The following is an 18,716-nucleotide window of genomic DNA, read 5'->3' on the forward strand; positions in this document are numbered from 1 at the left end:
AAGCAATTGTAAATAGATATAAATATGATTATATCTAGTCATCTGAAAGAGATTTATGGTAAAATTCAACCTTAAAGTGGAGTTACTTTCATAAGCATTTCGATATCCAGTATGGGGGTTACTTTTGAAAGACTTGGTAAATTTATGTATCTCTATATTTCCAGTTGCTCATTAGATTGTAGATTAGTGTCAATTTCTATGACCATTTTACTAAGCAGATGATAATTAATTTTATAATTTTAATTTTACAAGAGACTCAATGCAAGTTCTTATCTCAAGCTAACTCTTTCCCTCTCATATGATTTCTCCTTAAATAAAACTTAAGTATAAGAAAGGTCTGTTGGCCAACATTAATACATTCCCCAGATAGTCCTTTACTCTTGTTCACAACACTTCTCAGCTTGTCAGCTTCAGATTGATACAAGGCTTAGAGTGTTGGAAAAGGAGAAACCTTCAGATTTGGGGTCAAGGAAATTAGAATTTAATATTTTAGGGATTTAGAGCCCCTTACTTAAGAGTAATGTTGAGAACTTGATTCTTATTCACCGCTTCTCAGGTTATACTTGAATAATTATTCAAAACTTCTTACCAATGAATTCTGACATTATGTATTTAAAAATGCAAAATCAATTAAATACTAATATGCTGTGACTCAAATCTTTGAAAGAAAACGTCCTTTGTTTGTGGTTTGAAACCTGCCATTCTGTTTCATTATTGTAGAAGTTCCCAGCGGGCACGTTCACCCAGATTTAATTATTAAGCCATAAATGTATCTTTGAAATTTTCTCTTTAAACTGAATGCCTAGGAGTAATTTAGAATTGCTTTTTCACTCATCTTATATGGCAAATCAGACTTCAATAAAATATATATATTCTAATGTTTTAGAAAAATGAGCATCCCTGAACAGAGAATAATATTGGGATGCCATTAAAATGGGTAACTATGGAAACAGACTAGGTAAAAATATCATGAAGTCTTAGACTTAAAGCTCTCTAGATCTAGCTAGTAAATGAAAGCTTAATGAGGGCAGGTTCCTCCTCCTGAGTTTGCACCTTCTCCTACTCTCTGAATACAACATGGTGCTTACTGTTGGGAAAGGCAGACAATAAAGTTCACTGAAGCAATGGAAGTGTCGATTGGTCAGGTCACCTGTGTGCCTTCTCCCTACCATGACCACTTGTTAGCTACCCTTAATCCTAACAATGAAAAACATTCAATATTTTCTTGTTTGATATTGCATTAGTTGTTCTTCTCATTGCTATGATAAAATGTCCTGACCCCGCAAAAAGGTAAGTCAGTGGAGAAAAGGTTTATTGTGATCACAGTCCAGAATATAATACATCCATCATGTCAGGAAGAGCTTGAGGAAGATGGTTACATTGTGTTCAAAGGTAGGTAGTTGAGAAATGAATGTCTCTGATTGCTAGCATTATCTTTTTTTATCCACCCAAGAGTCCAGACCCTGGGAATGGTCCCACCCACATAACTGGGTCATCCCTACCTCAATTAAACTAATAAAGTAATTCCCCAAAAGTATGCTCACATGGCTATCTCCCTGGTGATTCTACATCTCATCAAGTTAACAGTTGAGATTAACCACCATAAGGATTAAATTTATATGAAGATATGAGTATCTGTGGATATATATAATCAGATATTTGTTGTTCATCTGATATTGATTACAAAATACCTTATCAAAGAGAGTCATATTTTACATCAAAATAGTACTGGTTGAACAAAGTCTTAAGCCATGAAGGGGTTTTGATGAAAAGAATATATGTCTTTGATAAATGAAAATAAAAGAGTCAGAGATGTGTACCATCGCTGATGAGAGAGTGTGGGAAAGCATCCAAGAATAACTAAAAAAAAAAACCTATTAAAGTTTCTTATGAAGAGTTTCTCCAAGAACTTCAAAGAAATGGCCCCATAAAGGCAAATCATTTCAAATGTCATGACATTTACAAGATTGTTTGAAATATTGAATATTTGTTGCATATTAAAACGTTTCTCACCTTCTATCCTTTGAAGGAAGTCATTTAAATGGATAAAGTTGCAATTAACACACAGAGAGAACATATCATAATATGCATACATACAATTACAGGGAGGTGTGAAATGCTTATTACATAAACAGTCATATTTTCTTAAATAAATATGAATTTTCCTGCTATTCTTTCACTTCATGGTCAAAGTGTACCGATAATGTGGTGGTTGCACTCATGACAACTACAAATACTACGAGTTGGTATTGTAATTAGATATTTACACAAGAATGTGTCCTAAAGAGAACCCATGATTTGTGTGCTTTCCTCATTATTATTAAGAGATAAAGTAATCCCTGCAGAGCAACATGGCACTTGCACCACAATACAAGTAAGTATCACTTGACAACACTTACACCACCCTGTGTCTGTAAAACATAAGAATTTTTCTCCCTCTAATAATTTAAATGTCATGAAAGTCACAAGAAACCAATTGCTTTGCTTCTGTCAGAATTGGGAAAAGTTTTTAAAAATATGAAACTCACTACGATCCTGACATTAACACCATGCTAAATCATCATTTATTTATTATTCTGTCTTATAAACACATGAAGGCAGAAAACCTCCAGGCCCATGTACAATAAAATATTCCAGCATTAAAACTAAATAATAAAATGTCAAAGATAAAAGACTGATAACCCACCCAAACATCTTTCCTATAGAGCCTAGGAAAAAAGAAATCTATATAAGTATACAAAGTATAAAGCACTAAATCTACAGAAGTCTGCAACCCTATTGGCCTATGACAGTTCTCAACCTGTGGGTTATGATCCCTTGGCGGGGGTGGGGTGTGTGTGTCAAATGACTCTTTCTTAGGAGTCACCTAAGACCGTCCTGCATAGCAGATATTCACATTATGATTCATAGAATTAGCAAACTTACAGATATGAAGTACCAAAGAAGTAATTTTATGGTTGGGGGGAGAGGTCACCTCAACGTGAGGAATTGTGTTAAACAGTCACAGCATCGTGAGTGTTGAGAACCAGTATCTTAGAGGTGGTAGGTTAAGGCTTTCCTTGCCTTTACTGGATTTCGTGTCTGCTTCTGTGTTTGTTGCACAGGATCACATCAATGGAAATGAAGTTTCCAACAAAAATGTCACTATTACCAATCTAACACAAAATCAATTCATCGTTGCTGTTTTGGGTGTTTAAAAGCTCTTGCAACTTACAGTTTCTGGTGTCTAAACTGCATGTGGGGTTTTATATTTGTTTGTTTTGTTTTGTTGGGTTTTTTTGTTGTTTTGGGGGTTTTCTTTTCTGTTCTTTTGCATTCTTCTACTTGCTGACGTCCAGTTGAACCAGCACCATTTCTTGAAAATGCTATCTTTTTTTCCCACTGGATGGTTTTAGCTCCTTCATCAAAGATCAAGTGGCCATAGGTGTGTGGGTTCACTGATCTAGCTGCCTGCCTCTGTACCAATACCATACAGTTTTTTATCACTATTGCTCTGTAATGCTGCTTGAAGTCAGAGATGGTGATCCCCCAACTCTTTCATTGTTGAGAATAGCATATGTTTTTAACCCCAACATTCTAACTTAATTTCTGTCTGGAGTGTTTTTTTCCTTTTGCTCACAAGACATTCTAATGATGAATTTCTCTTCCTTCCAATGTAATTACCCTGGAAAACTAAGGAGGTCAGATGGTGATTCTGTTCTTCCCCACTTAATCACTAGTGATAAGGTGGCATAGAACTGGGTCATTTTACCTACAGCTTCATTAGAGCTCGCCTTTGGATATGAGACCCATGAGCATAGAACATGTGGTAAATTAATAAATAGTATCCTGAATAATTCTAGGGAATGAAATAAGGTAAGAGTTCGAAATAAGTGCTTGTCTAATGGATGAAAACCATCATTTTTTTTTTGATTTTCCAAAGCCACACAACTGTGTGTACCTGTATATGCTCAACCACACTGAAAACCATACCAACCTGCTGTGCTCTACTTAGGATCGTCTTTAAGAAATGATGCAGATTCCTATGGTGTATACTAAGTATAGGGCAATGGTGAGCTCTGGTTTTCCCCTGCTCACCCCTCTTCAAACAGGGTCTTCCTTAAAATGTCTCACCACTATGGTGATCAATTTCAGAGTCATCCACAAAACTTCATATGCTTCGATTGCCCCACGTATGATCCAACCTGCATCTCTACTTTAATGGAACGTTCCAAAGGCTTGGATAAGACCATTGTCAAGGTGACTAATGCCTGCAATCTCAGTACTTAGGAGACTGAAGCTGAATGATGAGGAATTGGAGGCCAGCCTGGTTTACATGAGATTCTATCTCAAAACCCAAGCAAAACAAAGAAAGAAAACTCAGGAAGACCAGATGTGTATACGTATATAAGACATTGCCATTCAGAAAAGAAGGTTTCTTTTTAACTCTGAAACTTAAAAGTGGGTTCTTATTAAAAAGAAACAAATTCCTACATTTTGGCTATAGTGATATAGATATAAATAGAGATAGATATATATAGTATAGTTATAGATTTATAGAGATCTAGAGAGATATATCCTGCTATGACCCATACTCCTTCTGCTGAGACCCTACTCCAGAATATGGAACATGTGAATTGCTGAGGGGTACACAGGATCAGCCATGTCCAGTGTCACTGGAAATAACCTAGGTCTACAAGGCTAACCTTAAGTGTTTTAGGGCAAGAAAGGAGCTGGTACCAGATTTCTTTTAAAAATAAGATAAATATTTGTTAAACTGTTCTTTATTCAATCAGTCACAAAGATAATTTAGATATTGCTTGGGAAAAAATTGTAAGGTCAACAAATCAAACCAAACGACCAAGGGCAATGCCTTTTTTTTTTAAATATTATCATTTGGAAATCCTTCAACACAAGATGTCCAAGAGATAGCTTGGCTTTCTAATATCCTTTGTCTTACACGGAAATAAAACCATGCGTCAGAAGGCACAATCATGCTCTTCCAATGTAGGATGGCATATTATGTAAATTAATCATGCACACAAGGCTGGTATAACCTGCACAATTGCCAACTCGTGTCTGGGGAATGCTACCATCCGAATTGTGTAATAAACATTCTATGCACAGTAAATGGGGCACAATAGCTGGGAGAATGTGTGAGGAGGAAGACGCTGAGGATGGATTATAAAATATCTTTATGAACATTAGCACAGCTGAGAAGTTAGAGTTTTTGGCCTTACTCTTTTGACAAAGTGTCTTTGTAGTGTGGCTTCCATTGTATCCTGTCATCCAGATGCACATAGCAAATTGACAGTGTACACAGCAACACCTTTCCTAAACACATTCCCTTAAAAATATAAAGTAGAAGACACAGGCAGCAATAGGCACCAGCAACATCCAGTCTGGTCCTTTGAGCTTTCTTTGACTTCTGTAACATCCCTCTATTGCACTAGTTGTGTTTGATAGAAAACCTCCATGCTGTCACATAATTATTTTGAGCTCAGTGTGACCAGGTGTATATATCACCATTCCCCAAAGCAGAAAGTCTTTTAGGTTTGCTTTTTACATTTCTGGTTTTTTCTGGTGTTTATTTATTTTTTGGAGTGTTTATGTTTCAGAACTTACATATTATTACTTGAGGCATCTTGCCAGGTTTCTACTGTTACCTCCTTTGGTTTCCACAATTTGCTTGTTCTTAGAAGTCAGCAAACTCCTTTGTTTTTGCTTTCCAGAGAATGCATTGTGATCCCCCCTTTTCATTATGGTGGGGGAAGGGTTAATAGCTATTAGCACGTAAGCTTTCCCTTCTAGAATCTGAACGAGCTTTTAAAATTTGTTTTCCCTCCCTGAATTTATAAATATTTTAATCAATAATGTATCTATTATTTCCCAAGTGAGCCCTAAGGAGTATGTTTGATGGCCTCGCACAGCCATTCCAGGAGAACAGACCCTCTCAAGCAGCTGACAACAGTGAGCCCAGCTCTGTTTCCCCTCTCCCGAGTCCCTGCACTTTTAGGTTAGCCAGCAAAGGCACACTCGCTCCATCACTGGACCAATGAAATTGATGTTTGCAAGGTCCCTCACTCCCTTTTGCTGAACTTGCATTGTACTGTCCATTGCATACTCCATGCAATGCTAGCCTGGAACAAAAGCCAGTCATCAGAGGAAAACAGAGTCTGCCCTCCACATCATAATTGCACTTGATCAGCATCAGCTCTGCATCAATAATGAGGCAGGGGTCCAATAATGATGTTGGCAAGGAAACAACAGAGTCGAAACTTTCGTGGTTTCCATGAAGTGACTGTCCAAGGTAGAAACCCGTGCTTTGGATGGATTCTCCCCTTCTTTCTCATAATGTCACGGATGATTGAGAACCGGTGCCCTTTGCATTGTTTGGAATATTCCCTTCCCGTTGTTGCCTCTCATGCCAACCAGAGAACTACACTTGCTTTCATATATGACATACTTGCTTTTAAAAATCTAATTAAAACTTTCCTTTTGGTCCTTAGGTAGAAAGATGGCTCTGCTGAGATGGGCTCTTAATTAATGCACTGAGAGCCTGTGAGTCCCACCTCTCAACAGGAATGATTGACGTCCAAGGATACATAAATTACACTAATTGAGCTCTGCCTCTACATAGACTTTCCTGAGCCAACTCATCAGAGAAGCTAGGTGAGTAGACCAGCATAAAAAGTTACTCGATATGTTCTATGCTTTCCCAGAGGGTGGAGAAGGTCTTTCCAGGCCATTGCACATTTACAAACACAGAAGGGAGCTCTTTTCTTCAGTTTTAAGATGTAGGTTTTGTGTTGCAGGCTTGCTTTTTTTTTAATTATAAAAATTAACATTTTAACATAACCATTTAAATTTGAATAATCGCATTCGCCTTACATGTTCCATGCAGCAAGACTTGCAAACCAATCACAGTATGTAAAAAAAAAATCACTTGGCATCATTTGTTGATATTAAATTGTGTTGCATAGCAACCAGTGCATATGCTACGAGGAGATTGTTTGAAATCAAATCCAATCTTAGTCCTAGAATTTAGTTTTCAGAATTTACCTATTTGTAAATAACCTAACCCCCAGTTTTAGCCACAGATTATACTAAAATGAATGGATGGATATATTAAGACTCCTACTTGCCTGAAATCTAATAAATCATTTGGCATAATCTAGTAGTTTAATAATCTGAAGTAAAACTCATAGATTAGGTCTATTTGCTTTAGGTGAGGATATATTAAACTATGTTAGACTCTAAGACATTAACTTATTTTTAAATCATATTACCTTTATATCATATTACTGAAATATATTTATTACTCAAAAATATAAATAGGACTTGACCCTTATTGCATAAAAATTTTAAAAGAAAAGAGGGAGATACTATATTAAGGAATAACTAAACATAAACTGCTATCATGAAATGAATATTAGTGTGAAAACTAGCAAAATAAGGAAATACGTAGACATTAGAGACAGCAGTTTAAGTTTAGAGACATCAAAACATGACAAAACCTAAATACCCATTAACACTAGACAAAAACTCCACAGAAAGAGATAGGAGCTGATTCATGGAACTCGGGGAGCTGCAGTCAACGAGGCACAAGAATAGAAGGAATTGTTCTAGAATTTGAAGTTTCCACAGTCATTAGAAGACCATGTGCCTCCATTATATCTCTCTTTTTCTGTCCCACAGCACTTTACCTAACCTGGTCTTCCAAGAAAAACCTGGAGCCTCACTTAAAATACCACCATAAAATAACTACCTCTTTATCAAAAATCATAGTTACCTGTGAGAAAAATCAGAAATGGAGTAAAAACTGAGGCCATATCAACAAAAGACATAAAAATTATAAGCCGCCTTTATCATTAGACTGGTTGCTTTTCTGGAAGATGTTTCAAAAATTAGTGGCTAAATGTATCCAGATATAATACATCCAACTGCATGAGGCATACATAATTTAGCATTGATTATAGTAAAAAATTATACTGGTCTAACTGACCAAGAGACCTATGCCCCCAAAGGTTAGCGTTTACTTTCCTATTCTGTAATTGTGTGTCCGTAACATCCATCCACCTCAGATTTTATTCTAGGTAAGGTGTGATGCTTGAAGAGGTTCTCTGTGAAAGTATACTGGAAATGACTCAACTCCCCCAGGAGCCTGTGAGTTCAATAGTTATGAAGAGGTGCTTTCACAACGAGGGCCACAACTCTCACATTCATAGAAACATTTATTACTAGGAAAAAGTGGCCACATGTTCCTAATGTTAGTAGATAATCCTATCTGAATTCATTATTTTTTAAATTTAGCTGACAGAAAACTTGAAGTACATTTCACAACACCATGTTGATAATACCCCAAGATAAAAGTATATAAAATACTTCAAGGGTATTACCCTTTTCTTCCTATGTGCTGGATAATTATAGTGCTGACGTCTGACAGAAGGCTATAAGTCATTACCAAATGAAGCAGTCAGCACTATGATGAGCAGGGGCCACCTTGCTCCAAATGAAACCATTAACGTAATAGCCTATCACTCAAGCTAATAAAATCAGCTCTTACTCTCGTCTATCTTGAACATGGACCACCGCGTCCAAGTTCCCAGTAGCTGCATTACGTTACACTCACACAGTGAACATGAACTAAGCTCCTGTATACACACACACACATACACACACACACACACACAAACACACACACATACACACACATACACACACACATACACACATACACACATACACACACATACACACATGCACACACATACACACACATACACACATACACACATACACACACATACACACACACACACACATACACACATACACACATACACACACATACACACATGCACACACATACACACACATACACACATACACACATACACACACATACACACATACACACACATACACACATACACACATACACACACACATACACACACATACACACATACACACACATACACACCACACACACATATACACACATACACACATACACACACATACACACACATACACACCACACACACACATATACACACATACACACACATACACACACATACACACCACACACACACACACACACACACACACACACAACAATGAAACATCAGTGACTGTCTGTCATTTTCAAAATAGAACATTCCCCCGTGCTTGGTGCTCTGGTAATTTTTAGGTATCCTACAGTTTCATTTAGAGTTCCTGTGCTCCTTTATATGAGCAGCTGCACATGTTAACATACCATTGCTGTTTGATCTCTGGGTTGAATACTTGGTTGTACATTTTTTTTAAATTGTGTGGTTTTTGTTTTTAAATGTTTGTTAGATTTTAAAGAAAACATATATAGGGAAAAGCAAAAATGCACTTTAATAACTTTTTTGTGTTATTGCCTGCTTTTATCATTTTAACTTGAGAAATGATTTTCACGGTTAGGAGAACAACACAGATATACTCACAAGTTCCTTTTCTCCAATACAGATACTAATTTTAATTACTTAACTTTTGCACAGAAATGTATATCCCCTTAAACATCTGTTCGTCATCTTTTATTTCCAAACAAATATTAGTGAGGATTTTCAATAATAATTGAGCTAAATTGTAAAAGAAAATGACTTTCTAGGCATTGTGGGTTACCCCTCTTATAAGAACAAATCAAAACACAGTGTGTGTGTGTGTGTGTGTGTGTGTGTGTGTGCATGCGTGAGTGTCTGTGTGTGTGTCCATGTTCAGGTGGAATATACTTGTAAGCACCACTGAAAAACTGAAACAGAGAACATGGTCACAGGTACTTCATAGATATAAAAATGTTCTTGTTAAGAAAATGACATTAGAGGAAATATTTAAATGAGGTTAAGGGAGGAACCTGGTGACAATCTATGGAAGAGTTCTGTTCCTAGCCGGGGGCGGGGGGGGGGGGGATAGCACATGTAAATCTCTTTAGCATGAGCAGGAAAGTAAGAGGAAACCAGTCCAATTATCACACACCACTGCCATAGTTCCTATTCTCTGTAGAAGTGATGTTTCTAAATGACATTTTGAGAAGTGAATAATTTGAAGACAAATATGATCTGAGGTATATTTTGTTGACATATGCAGGTATGTGTTTCGTTGTGACTTTTGAGCACACATATACCATCATATTTGCTCTTACTTTCCAGGCCCGCTGTCCTGCATTCTTGCTTTTATTCTCTTGCTGGTCCCTTTTCTTCTCTTAAAGGACACCCCTTGTTGTTACACTGAGGCTATAACAGAGTGAGAAAGGCAGAAAGGAACGCTTGCTAGGTGATTGATTATCCAAGTGACAGCTGACAGCACTTTGGACTAAGATGGTTGAGAAAGAAATAATAATATATTTTCTATTTTTACATGAAGAAGGTACATAGAGAAGACTCTTAGGAACATGATGTCATAAGCCCATTTTGACCTATTAAGTGTTCAGTTGGAAACTTAAGGCAAACAAAACAAGATATATGTCCAAAGTCATGTCCAGACTCACACTGTGGCTTTCTTTCATCAATGCTCCTCTAAAATCAAACTATTTTGATTCTTTTTCCTATTGGTTATTTTATTTATTTACATTTCAAATGTTGTCCCCAGTACTGGTTCCCCTCTACAAACCTCATATCCTATCCCCCTCCTCCCTGCTTTATGAGGGTGCTCCAACACCCACCCACCGACTCCTGCCTCACTGCCCTAGCATTCCCCTACACTGGGAGGCCAAGCCCCCACAGGACAAAGGATCTCCCCTCCCACTGATGCCAGATAAGGTCATCTTCTGCTACATATGCAGCTGGACCGTGGGTCCCTCCATGTGTACTCTGGTTGATGGTTTAGTGCCCGATTCTTATGGTGCTTCGTTCTGTTGTACAGCAAAATCAGAAATTCCTTGCTGATCTCTTCCCCTCATCCATCTTCCCGAAGGATTGTTCTTATTAAAATGGGCAAACATGATAAGTTTAGTATCACATTGAGTATAGTTTTAAAAGTGTGTGAGTGCCCTTGCACACGTGGACATGCGCATCTGTGAAGTTATAGATGTCCCCTCAGCAGACTCTCTCCACGACTGTGCTGCTGTGCCCAGCTCTTACATGGATGCTGAGGGACCTGAGCTCACGATTGCCAACACCTTAAATGCTGATCCCTCTTCCCTGTGTCCCTCAAGATTTTTAAGCATGAATTAAATTATTATTAAATTCAAAGATGAATTTAAGGAAGCTCAGTAAGTTTGAATGCTATAGTATACTAAAATAGATACAGATAAAATGTCCAAGTCATTTCTCAGAGACTGATCACTCTGAGATTTTCCACCATGAGAAAGTTCTGGGTTCAAATCCCTACCGATAGAAAAAGCAAACAAACAAAAAGTATTGAAAGCAAAATGCTGGGTAAATGCTATCACCTACTTATTCTTTTTTAAAGATTTTCTTTTATCCTTTTGCATGGGTGTGCATTTACTTGTGTGCCTTGTGTATAGTGGTGGTGCTGGAGAGTATGCTCATGGAAGCCAGAAAAGGGTATCCTGTGGACCTACAGTTCATAGGCAGTTGTTTGGGACCTGATGTGGATGCTGGGAGCCTATCTCTGACTCTCTGCAATGGTAGCACTTGCTCTAAAGTCCAGAGTTTTCTCTCTAGCCCCTCACTTACTTATTTATTTTGAGATCCTCAGTAGACTTTTCAAGTTTTCACATGTGTGATCTATGCCTTTATTTATTTACATTCATTTTACAAATCCATGCAGGTATGTACTTTACCTCCTGTTAATTTGGTTGATAATAAAAACGTTAAACTCTCAATTTGCCAACACATATTCTTTGCTTTGAGATATCAGGCTACTATTTTTGTGTCGAAATTACAAATTCCTAACACATATTTCCTCCACAATTTTGCTAGTGGCAGTTTGTACAGTAGCCAGAAGGTAACTAAGGAAACAGATTTTTCATGTTTTCAGAGGTAGATGTACCCGAGATGGAGCATCCTATGTACATGCAAAGAGGAGGCTGTAAAAATAAAATATGTTAGGTTGGATAATCATCTATAACGTTAACAGTCCAATTGCTTGTCATGAAGAGGAAGGTTGTGCTTTAATTAAGCAATAAGACATGACAGGGTGTAAATTATGGAGTAATAATTCTTGTCTAGTATATTGTTAGACAAGAGGCCAAGAGCCAGATGTCATTGCTTATACCATGATAAAATTATTATGCCACAATTTCAATCTAGAACATTGCAAAATAATTCTAAAATATCCTGCGAATAAGCTGGCTAAATTAAAAATATCTATTAAGCATATTTCTTAAACTCTAAATTAGAGAATGCCTACTCTGTATAGGATCCCCAACATTAGCATTTACCTGTGTGAGAGAGCAGAACAAGAATATATAGTAAAGGTAACTTAATAATTGATTATTTGGTCCCTAGTGAAAAGACGCATTGATTTTTCAGATCAGAAATGACGATGGTTACTAACTTTGGAAAAAATTAAAATGATTCCCTTTGGACTGTTTTGCTTCATGAAGCAGAATTAACTAACTAATAAATCTAACATAAATCTTGAGGAAAAAATACACATCCCTGAGAAAACTTGACAAGGGGTGGAGTCGATTACAGGACTTTGGGCCCTTTTGGAATGATGTGATTTGTTAAATCTTATGCTTCCCCCGCTACATGCCATTCTGAAGATCTCCTTTTGTAAAGACATTAAAACAGATCTCTTATCACAGGAAAATACATTGTTTGAAATGGCACCTTTTTTTAATAAGGGAAAAATTCATTTCTGCCCACTCAAAAGAAAAGTGTTTGAGGGAGAGTCTGTGACTATAATAAAAAGGTCTCTCCTTTTCATCCGCAGAGCACTGTGGCAAGCAGTGTTTCAAAAGAAGATTTTCTTTTTAAAGTTATTGTATTTTTGAGCCTTTATTACCAATATTGTATACATTTAGGATGGTTGATGTATTAACAAGTTCAGCTTCCTTTGTGGCTGTTGCAAGGTGAATGTCATGCTACACCAGAATTTCAGGGCTGTCTCTTTTAAGTTAATGTGCTTAATCATCAAATTTGATCCCTCTTGTACATACAAGTAATAGAGGTTGCTTAATATAGAGATCAAATAATAATAGATGAGGTAATTTTAAAAGGCTGTAGAAACACACTCATTCCCTCCAATATGCCTGCTAATCTAGCCCAGAATTATTATTTTATTCAACTGGATTAATAGTTGTGTCTTCCATTATCTCTTATATAAATATAATCCCTGCTATGTTCAAAGAAATAGAATCCAAATTATCAGCTATGAAACTCTTAGCAGAGATAGTCAACCCATTCAGTCTAGGACTGTTGAGTGTCTGTCATTGTTCATTCTGAGAGCATCCACTCTGGGCTTTGGTTAAGCATCTTCCTTTAGCTGCACAACCAGTTGCCTATCTTTACAAGCACTATGACAGAAAGGAAGTCCTGCAGTGTGACACAGAAGCAGTGGCTTTATCATGTCCTGAACTAATTGTCGCCCCTACAGAAAAGACCCCATGATTGTGGGATCATAGATAACAGCTGTAAGCAGCCCCCTCCCTCACCGGGGATTTATTCTAGACCAGGCATGCCGTATGTGTATTGGGGGTATTGATGGGCTACCTCCGTCCTGATCGCTAAGTGGCAAGGGAAGAAAAGCCCGACACATATGTTAAGGACACAGAAAAGAAGACAAGACAGCCAGTGTCTAAATTGGGAGCATAGACATGAGCCTTCTGCCTTCTAGTCAGTAAGACTACATGTCATCGTCATCTAGCATCTGAACTGTCACCTATCTCTTCGTAATGTCATTTTATAGATTATTACTTCGGTCTTTGTCAAATTTGCTATTTTGAAAATCTTCCTCAACCCCCACTCCTAATTTCTTTCTTATGTACTCAGTTGTTTGATAGTGTCTCGGGATGACCACCAAATGGGATTCTCTGCACCAAAACAGTATATCAGAAAGGACACCATCTGCAACTTCCCACAAGGACATTCATAATAGAAGTTCTTGAAATGCCTTGTTGGATTCAAAGTGAAATGCAAGTGTCAATCAAAAGCAAAATAGGGAAGCTGATGTGTTTTGTCACACATAACAGAGCTGTCATTTCACACTTTTGGGTAAGAGTCACTAACAAGGTGGCTGCAGAGTTGGGTCAGCAGTGGAAGCCCTTGGTGCTCTTGTATAGTATGGCCACTTCCAACTCCCATTCCAGGCCATCCGACACCATCTTCTGGATTCAGTGGGCAGTTTCATGCAGATGGCGAACATACATGCATGCAGGCAAGCAGTCAAATATGTAAAATAAAATAAGCCTTTTAGATTTTAGTGAAAAAGACCCAACAATCATTATTGGCGCAGCCCTACCTTTATTTCCCAACCCTCTGCTTCAGAGACAGCATGGAACTGAAGGCAACATCATGAAAAAGTCAATCCACTGGAAATCACTAACTTGGTTTCTGAAATATAAGAGCATATCAGTTTTACTTTAATACAGCATCTAATGTGACCAAGGTGGAGAGGGAAGAAAGCGTAGCAGAAAAACAATCAACTAAAAATAGCTTAGTCGCAGAGAAACACATGGCAAGACAGAGTCCATCTCTTGGAGTGGGTTCAGACCTTGCCCTGCAGCCACTCACAGTGCAGTGGACTAGTGCTCCTAGCTAAAACCTCCTGTCAGATGGAGAGAGGATATAATTATAGCTCATCTGCAAAGTATGTATTGGCTTAGTGCATAGCATACTATTTAATGAAACAAGATAATAATATTCAAGTCTTGAAGTACATGGGGGGAGGGCACGTGGGAGAAGCAGGCACAAAAGCAGGAAAGAACTAAGCTCCATGTGCACAAATTAGCACGGAGACACCTGAAGGCAATCAGATCTACACCTGGTGCTCAGGGAACTCTAGGTCAGGTGCTCTTGGTGCAGAAAGACTTTCAAAGTGGGGAGGTTGGTCGGGGTCCCCTATAATCAACTACTCAAAGAGCATAAAAGAGAAAAATGTCTCCCTCACTAGAGCAAGGGCTGTGCACCCTCGTCTACTGGGTTCCCATCCCCGCTCTCCATCATTCAAAACAGGCAGGCAGCAGGCTGTGCAGATGGAGATGAGGCAGCCAGAGTCCGCATGGAGCGCTGTAGATCTGGCTAGTTGTCTAGTTAACAGCCAGCTCTTTTTGGATAATACCCACAGTTGTGTTGCAAAAGTGAAGGGGGGAGGGAAGGAGAGATGCATATGAGCTTAGTAAATAAAAACGTTTGTACAGGGTGGCATAGGTCTTGGACTGTTTCCGGATACTGAGACTGAAGATTACTCAGACTGACTTCCACTGCAGCAATCGACAGCATGGACGATGAACTGAAAGGACACTGTGGGTCATCACACCGGTGTAGATCCCTCCGAAGAAATGCTGTGGGCGCTGGTTATTATTTGTGTGCGTTTGTTTGTTTTCTTGCTTTGAATAAGCAGATGGCAGGGTGGCTTGGAGACTTCCCAGCTTGTCAGACCAACACAGGACAGTACATACAAAGGAGGCTCTGAGTAACTGTGTGTACATCAAAACGATGGGCTGGGATTTCTCAGCCTGCAGGCAACACTAGAGATTGATCTCCAGTTAATAGAAGTTGGAAGTTCATTAGATAGCAAAGCAATCTGAAGAATCAAGCACATGCGTTTGAGAAGTGTGCTCCTTGGGAGAAAAAAAAAACTGTTTACTCATTTATCTCATTTGTAGTATTGGAGATCTAAACTATGACCTCACATACAGTAAGCGAGTGATCTATATGGAGCTATATGACCATCCCTCTTTATTTTACATTTTATTTTGCATGGAGTCTCACTAAAACGTCCAAATTGGCTTTGACCTCACTTTATAGTCCAGACAAATCTTGGACTTGTAAAATATTTATCTGACGTAGTCTCCAAAGTTCTTAGGACCATGAATATTTATCTGACATAGTCTCCTAAGTTTTTAGGATCATGGCATCCCAAGCACAACTTAAAAATACTGTTTGTAATAAATACAGTATTTATTGGTAGATATTCAAGTTATACTTTAGGGTCTAAATCAGATTACTGATCACAAAAATCCAGTCTGATATAAAGACCAATTATCATCCTGGCATAGGACACAAAAAGAGAGTTGGAAGTGTCTGTCTCAGCAACAGGGAAGAATAATGATGAGCAATTATATCACATTTAATAAGGCTTTCTACTCACTGGATCTGTGTTCTAGGTCCCAATGACAAATGAGATAATAAAGCTATACTCGAGTTGGAACAAGTATAAAGTATATTTTTTAAGGACAGTACACAATATGTGAATTGGATGCTCCAATAGAGAGAAAGCATTAGGTTGGAAGATGAAGATGTTTCCTAAATGAGAAACATGGAGGAATATGTCTACCAAAAATAGATGACCCTTCAAAAGGCAAAGGAAAGACACTCCAACAGCAAGGGTGATCACATAGGAAAGGTGATTGGGATGTTGTCCTACTTACATGAATATGATTATCAATCTGGTGTGGATGAGTCATAGTCACTGACAGGAAGGCGAGTAGACATCAATAGGTTTATATTCTTGGAGATCGTGTTGCCAGATTCACATGGCCACAACCACAGTTCTCACTGCAGAACTGGACATTCTCAAGTGTCCCTGAGGGTCCAAGAGCAATTTATGTATATGATTCCCATTCGATTTTTTTCATAATCACCTTTGATCAATACAACATACAACCTGAGAAAATTATACTAGTGTTGGCTACTCTGTGGGATCAAGGTCCCCTTGGCCCTGCATATTGTTAACTTGTCATGTTTGTTGGTTTTAGAAAATCAACTGTAAAGCACAATGCTGTCTACTTCCTGCCAGTGAGTTCTTCCTGGTTTCTTTACTTAACATTCTAGATACCAGTAGCTTGGGAGTTCTATTGCTAAAGGGACCATCAATTAGAAGTAGATCCCTCTTCAGTCATCCACATATCCAAGCACAAGGTTTTGTGTACTGCCTGTATTCTAAGAATAATTAAAGGGGAGGAAAAATGTTTCCTATCTTGTACCTTAAAATTACAAATTGTCACATTCATTGTGACTTTTAGGAACTTTTCAAAAATGGTATAAAGACTTCTTATACAGTCCTTTTAAACATTTTTACTAGAAAATTAAAATGAAGAAATTATTTTCTTGGTGTAATATGTTCTGGGAAAATAATTCAGATTCTTGTAATCATAAGTCAACCACATCCTTGATGAACTAAGGAGTTTGAGTCATCTGCTTAGAAACGGGACTGTGCTCACTGTGCTAGGATGGTTTGAATCTAAACAAAAGTTGAAGTGACTATTCGGAAATCAATTCATTAAATTAAATGCTAGTATGCCTCATTTGGCCCAAAACAAGCAATTTCGAACTCTAAGGTGGATTTCAGGAGATACCACATGTCTTTGGCTATGGCCTCAGAACCCAGAATTCCAGGCTTTACCCACAGTGATGTTTTTCTCCTGCCTTTCCCATGCCTGGTGTACAGATGTGAAGACAAGCAATTACCTGAAAAGACAAATGGCCAATCATGCCTTGGTGGATCTTCCTGGGCTCGATGCTAGCACTATTTATAGCACTTCCCATGGGTCTTTCTTGGTCTTGGGAAATATCACCCCTGATTGCTGCTCTGATTGTTAAAAGGAAAACACAGTCTAATCATGGAAGCTAAATTCCTTTCTTGGAGATTTGTGATGACGTAGAAAGCTCTAAATATCGTTAGAGAGCCTCTATGCCAGAATTGGCCACTGATCAAGAAATGGGGCGAGAAATGCAGGTACATGGACATAAAGCTATGGACACTGGGCGGCTGCAGACACCAGGTCCTGCATGCATGTATTCCCTAATCAAGAGATAGCGTGCTCTCTTCCTGTGAAACAAAGGAAATGTCACCTCCTCTTCTGCCCAGGAGTACAGATAGCGGAAAAAAAGCAACTGCAGCTTATAGAGGAAGGGAGACCCGTTTCATTGTGCTCCCATTTATACCAGAATGATTCCAATAAGAATCATTTCATAAATTGTTGAATACATCTTCTGAAGTCTTTTCTCACCGAAACAACAGAGCTTATTATCACATCTCTTTTTAGAAAATGGAGCAACCGAAGCTTATGTAGCAGGTATGCTGGGAGGGTGAAATTGTACCCTGTGTGCATCAAGGTGGCCAGTGAAGGCAACAATAGTAATAAGAATGATTAAACCCTGTCGGCTGGGGTTAGGATTTTAGAGCCTTTCTGCCTCGTGACAGGCTGTGACAGTCAAGTGGCACTGAAGCAGAACAAACTCCGGTGGCAGTTTGCTGGGAGCTGTGCAACTGTCAAAACTGTTGCACAAAAGCAAATGTTAGGGACAACAACCAGCAGAGTTTGCAGCCTGACTACTGACGGCTAAAGCGTGTTTACGGGAGAAGTCGAGGTGTTCTCCCTTCTGTGATCAGGCACAGGGCCGCCTAGACCCTTCTTTTCAAGCTGGGTGTCTTGTCATCGTTCCGCAACCCAGCAAAGTACAACCAGAGATTGATAATGCTCACGTGCGATGCATGTGTAATTTATAAAATTTATAAAGTGTTCTAAAGTTGTCTTTAGAACAATCATATGCAGCCAATAAAATAGAAACCTTGCCTCCGTGTGAAATCTAGTCCCAATTATGTGGCTTGTAAGAATAGGTTACAGAGCGGAT

The 18,716-nt window shown here is 38.4% G+C and overlaps 1 protein-coding gene across 12 annotated transcripts in view; it reads left to right on the plus strand.

Moving 5' to 3' along the window:
• The window catches only part of Tenm3 (teneurin transmembrane protein 3), a 2,726,621-nt gene that overhangs the window by 1,717,650 nt on the left and 990,255 nt on the right, over positions 1-18,716 (plus strand). For all 12 annotated transcript variants that reach the window (XM_063275416.1, XM_039094506.2, XM_039094513.2 and 9 more), the window contains one exon: positions 6,489-6,651. The gene's annotated coding sequence lies outside the window, so the exon portion shown is untranslated. The remainder of the gene's footprint in view (positions 1-6,488; positions 6,652-18,716) is intronic.

Source organism: Rattus norvegicus, chromosome 16 (genome assembly GCF_036323735.1).
Source record: "Rattus norvegicus strain BN/NHsdMcwi chromosome 16, GRCr8, whole genome shotgun sequence".
Taxonomy (NCBI): domain Eukaryota; kingdom Metazoa; phylum Chordata; class Mammalia; order Rodentia; family Muridae; genus Rattus; species Rattus norvegicus.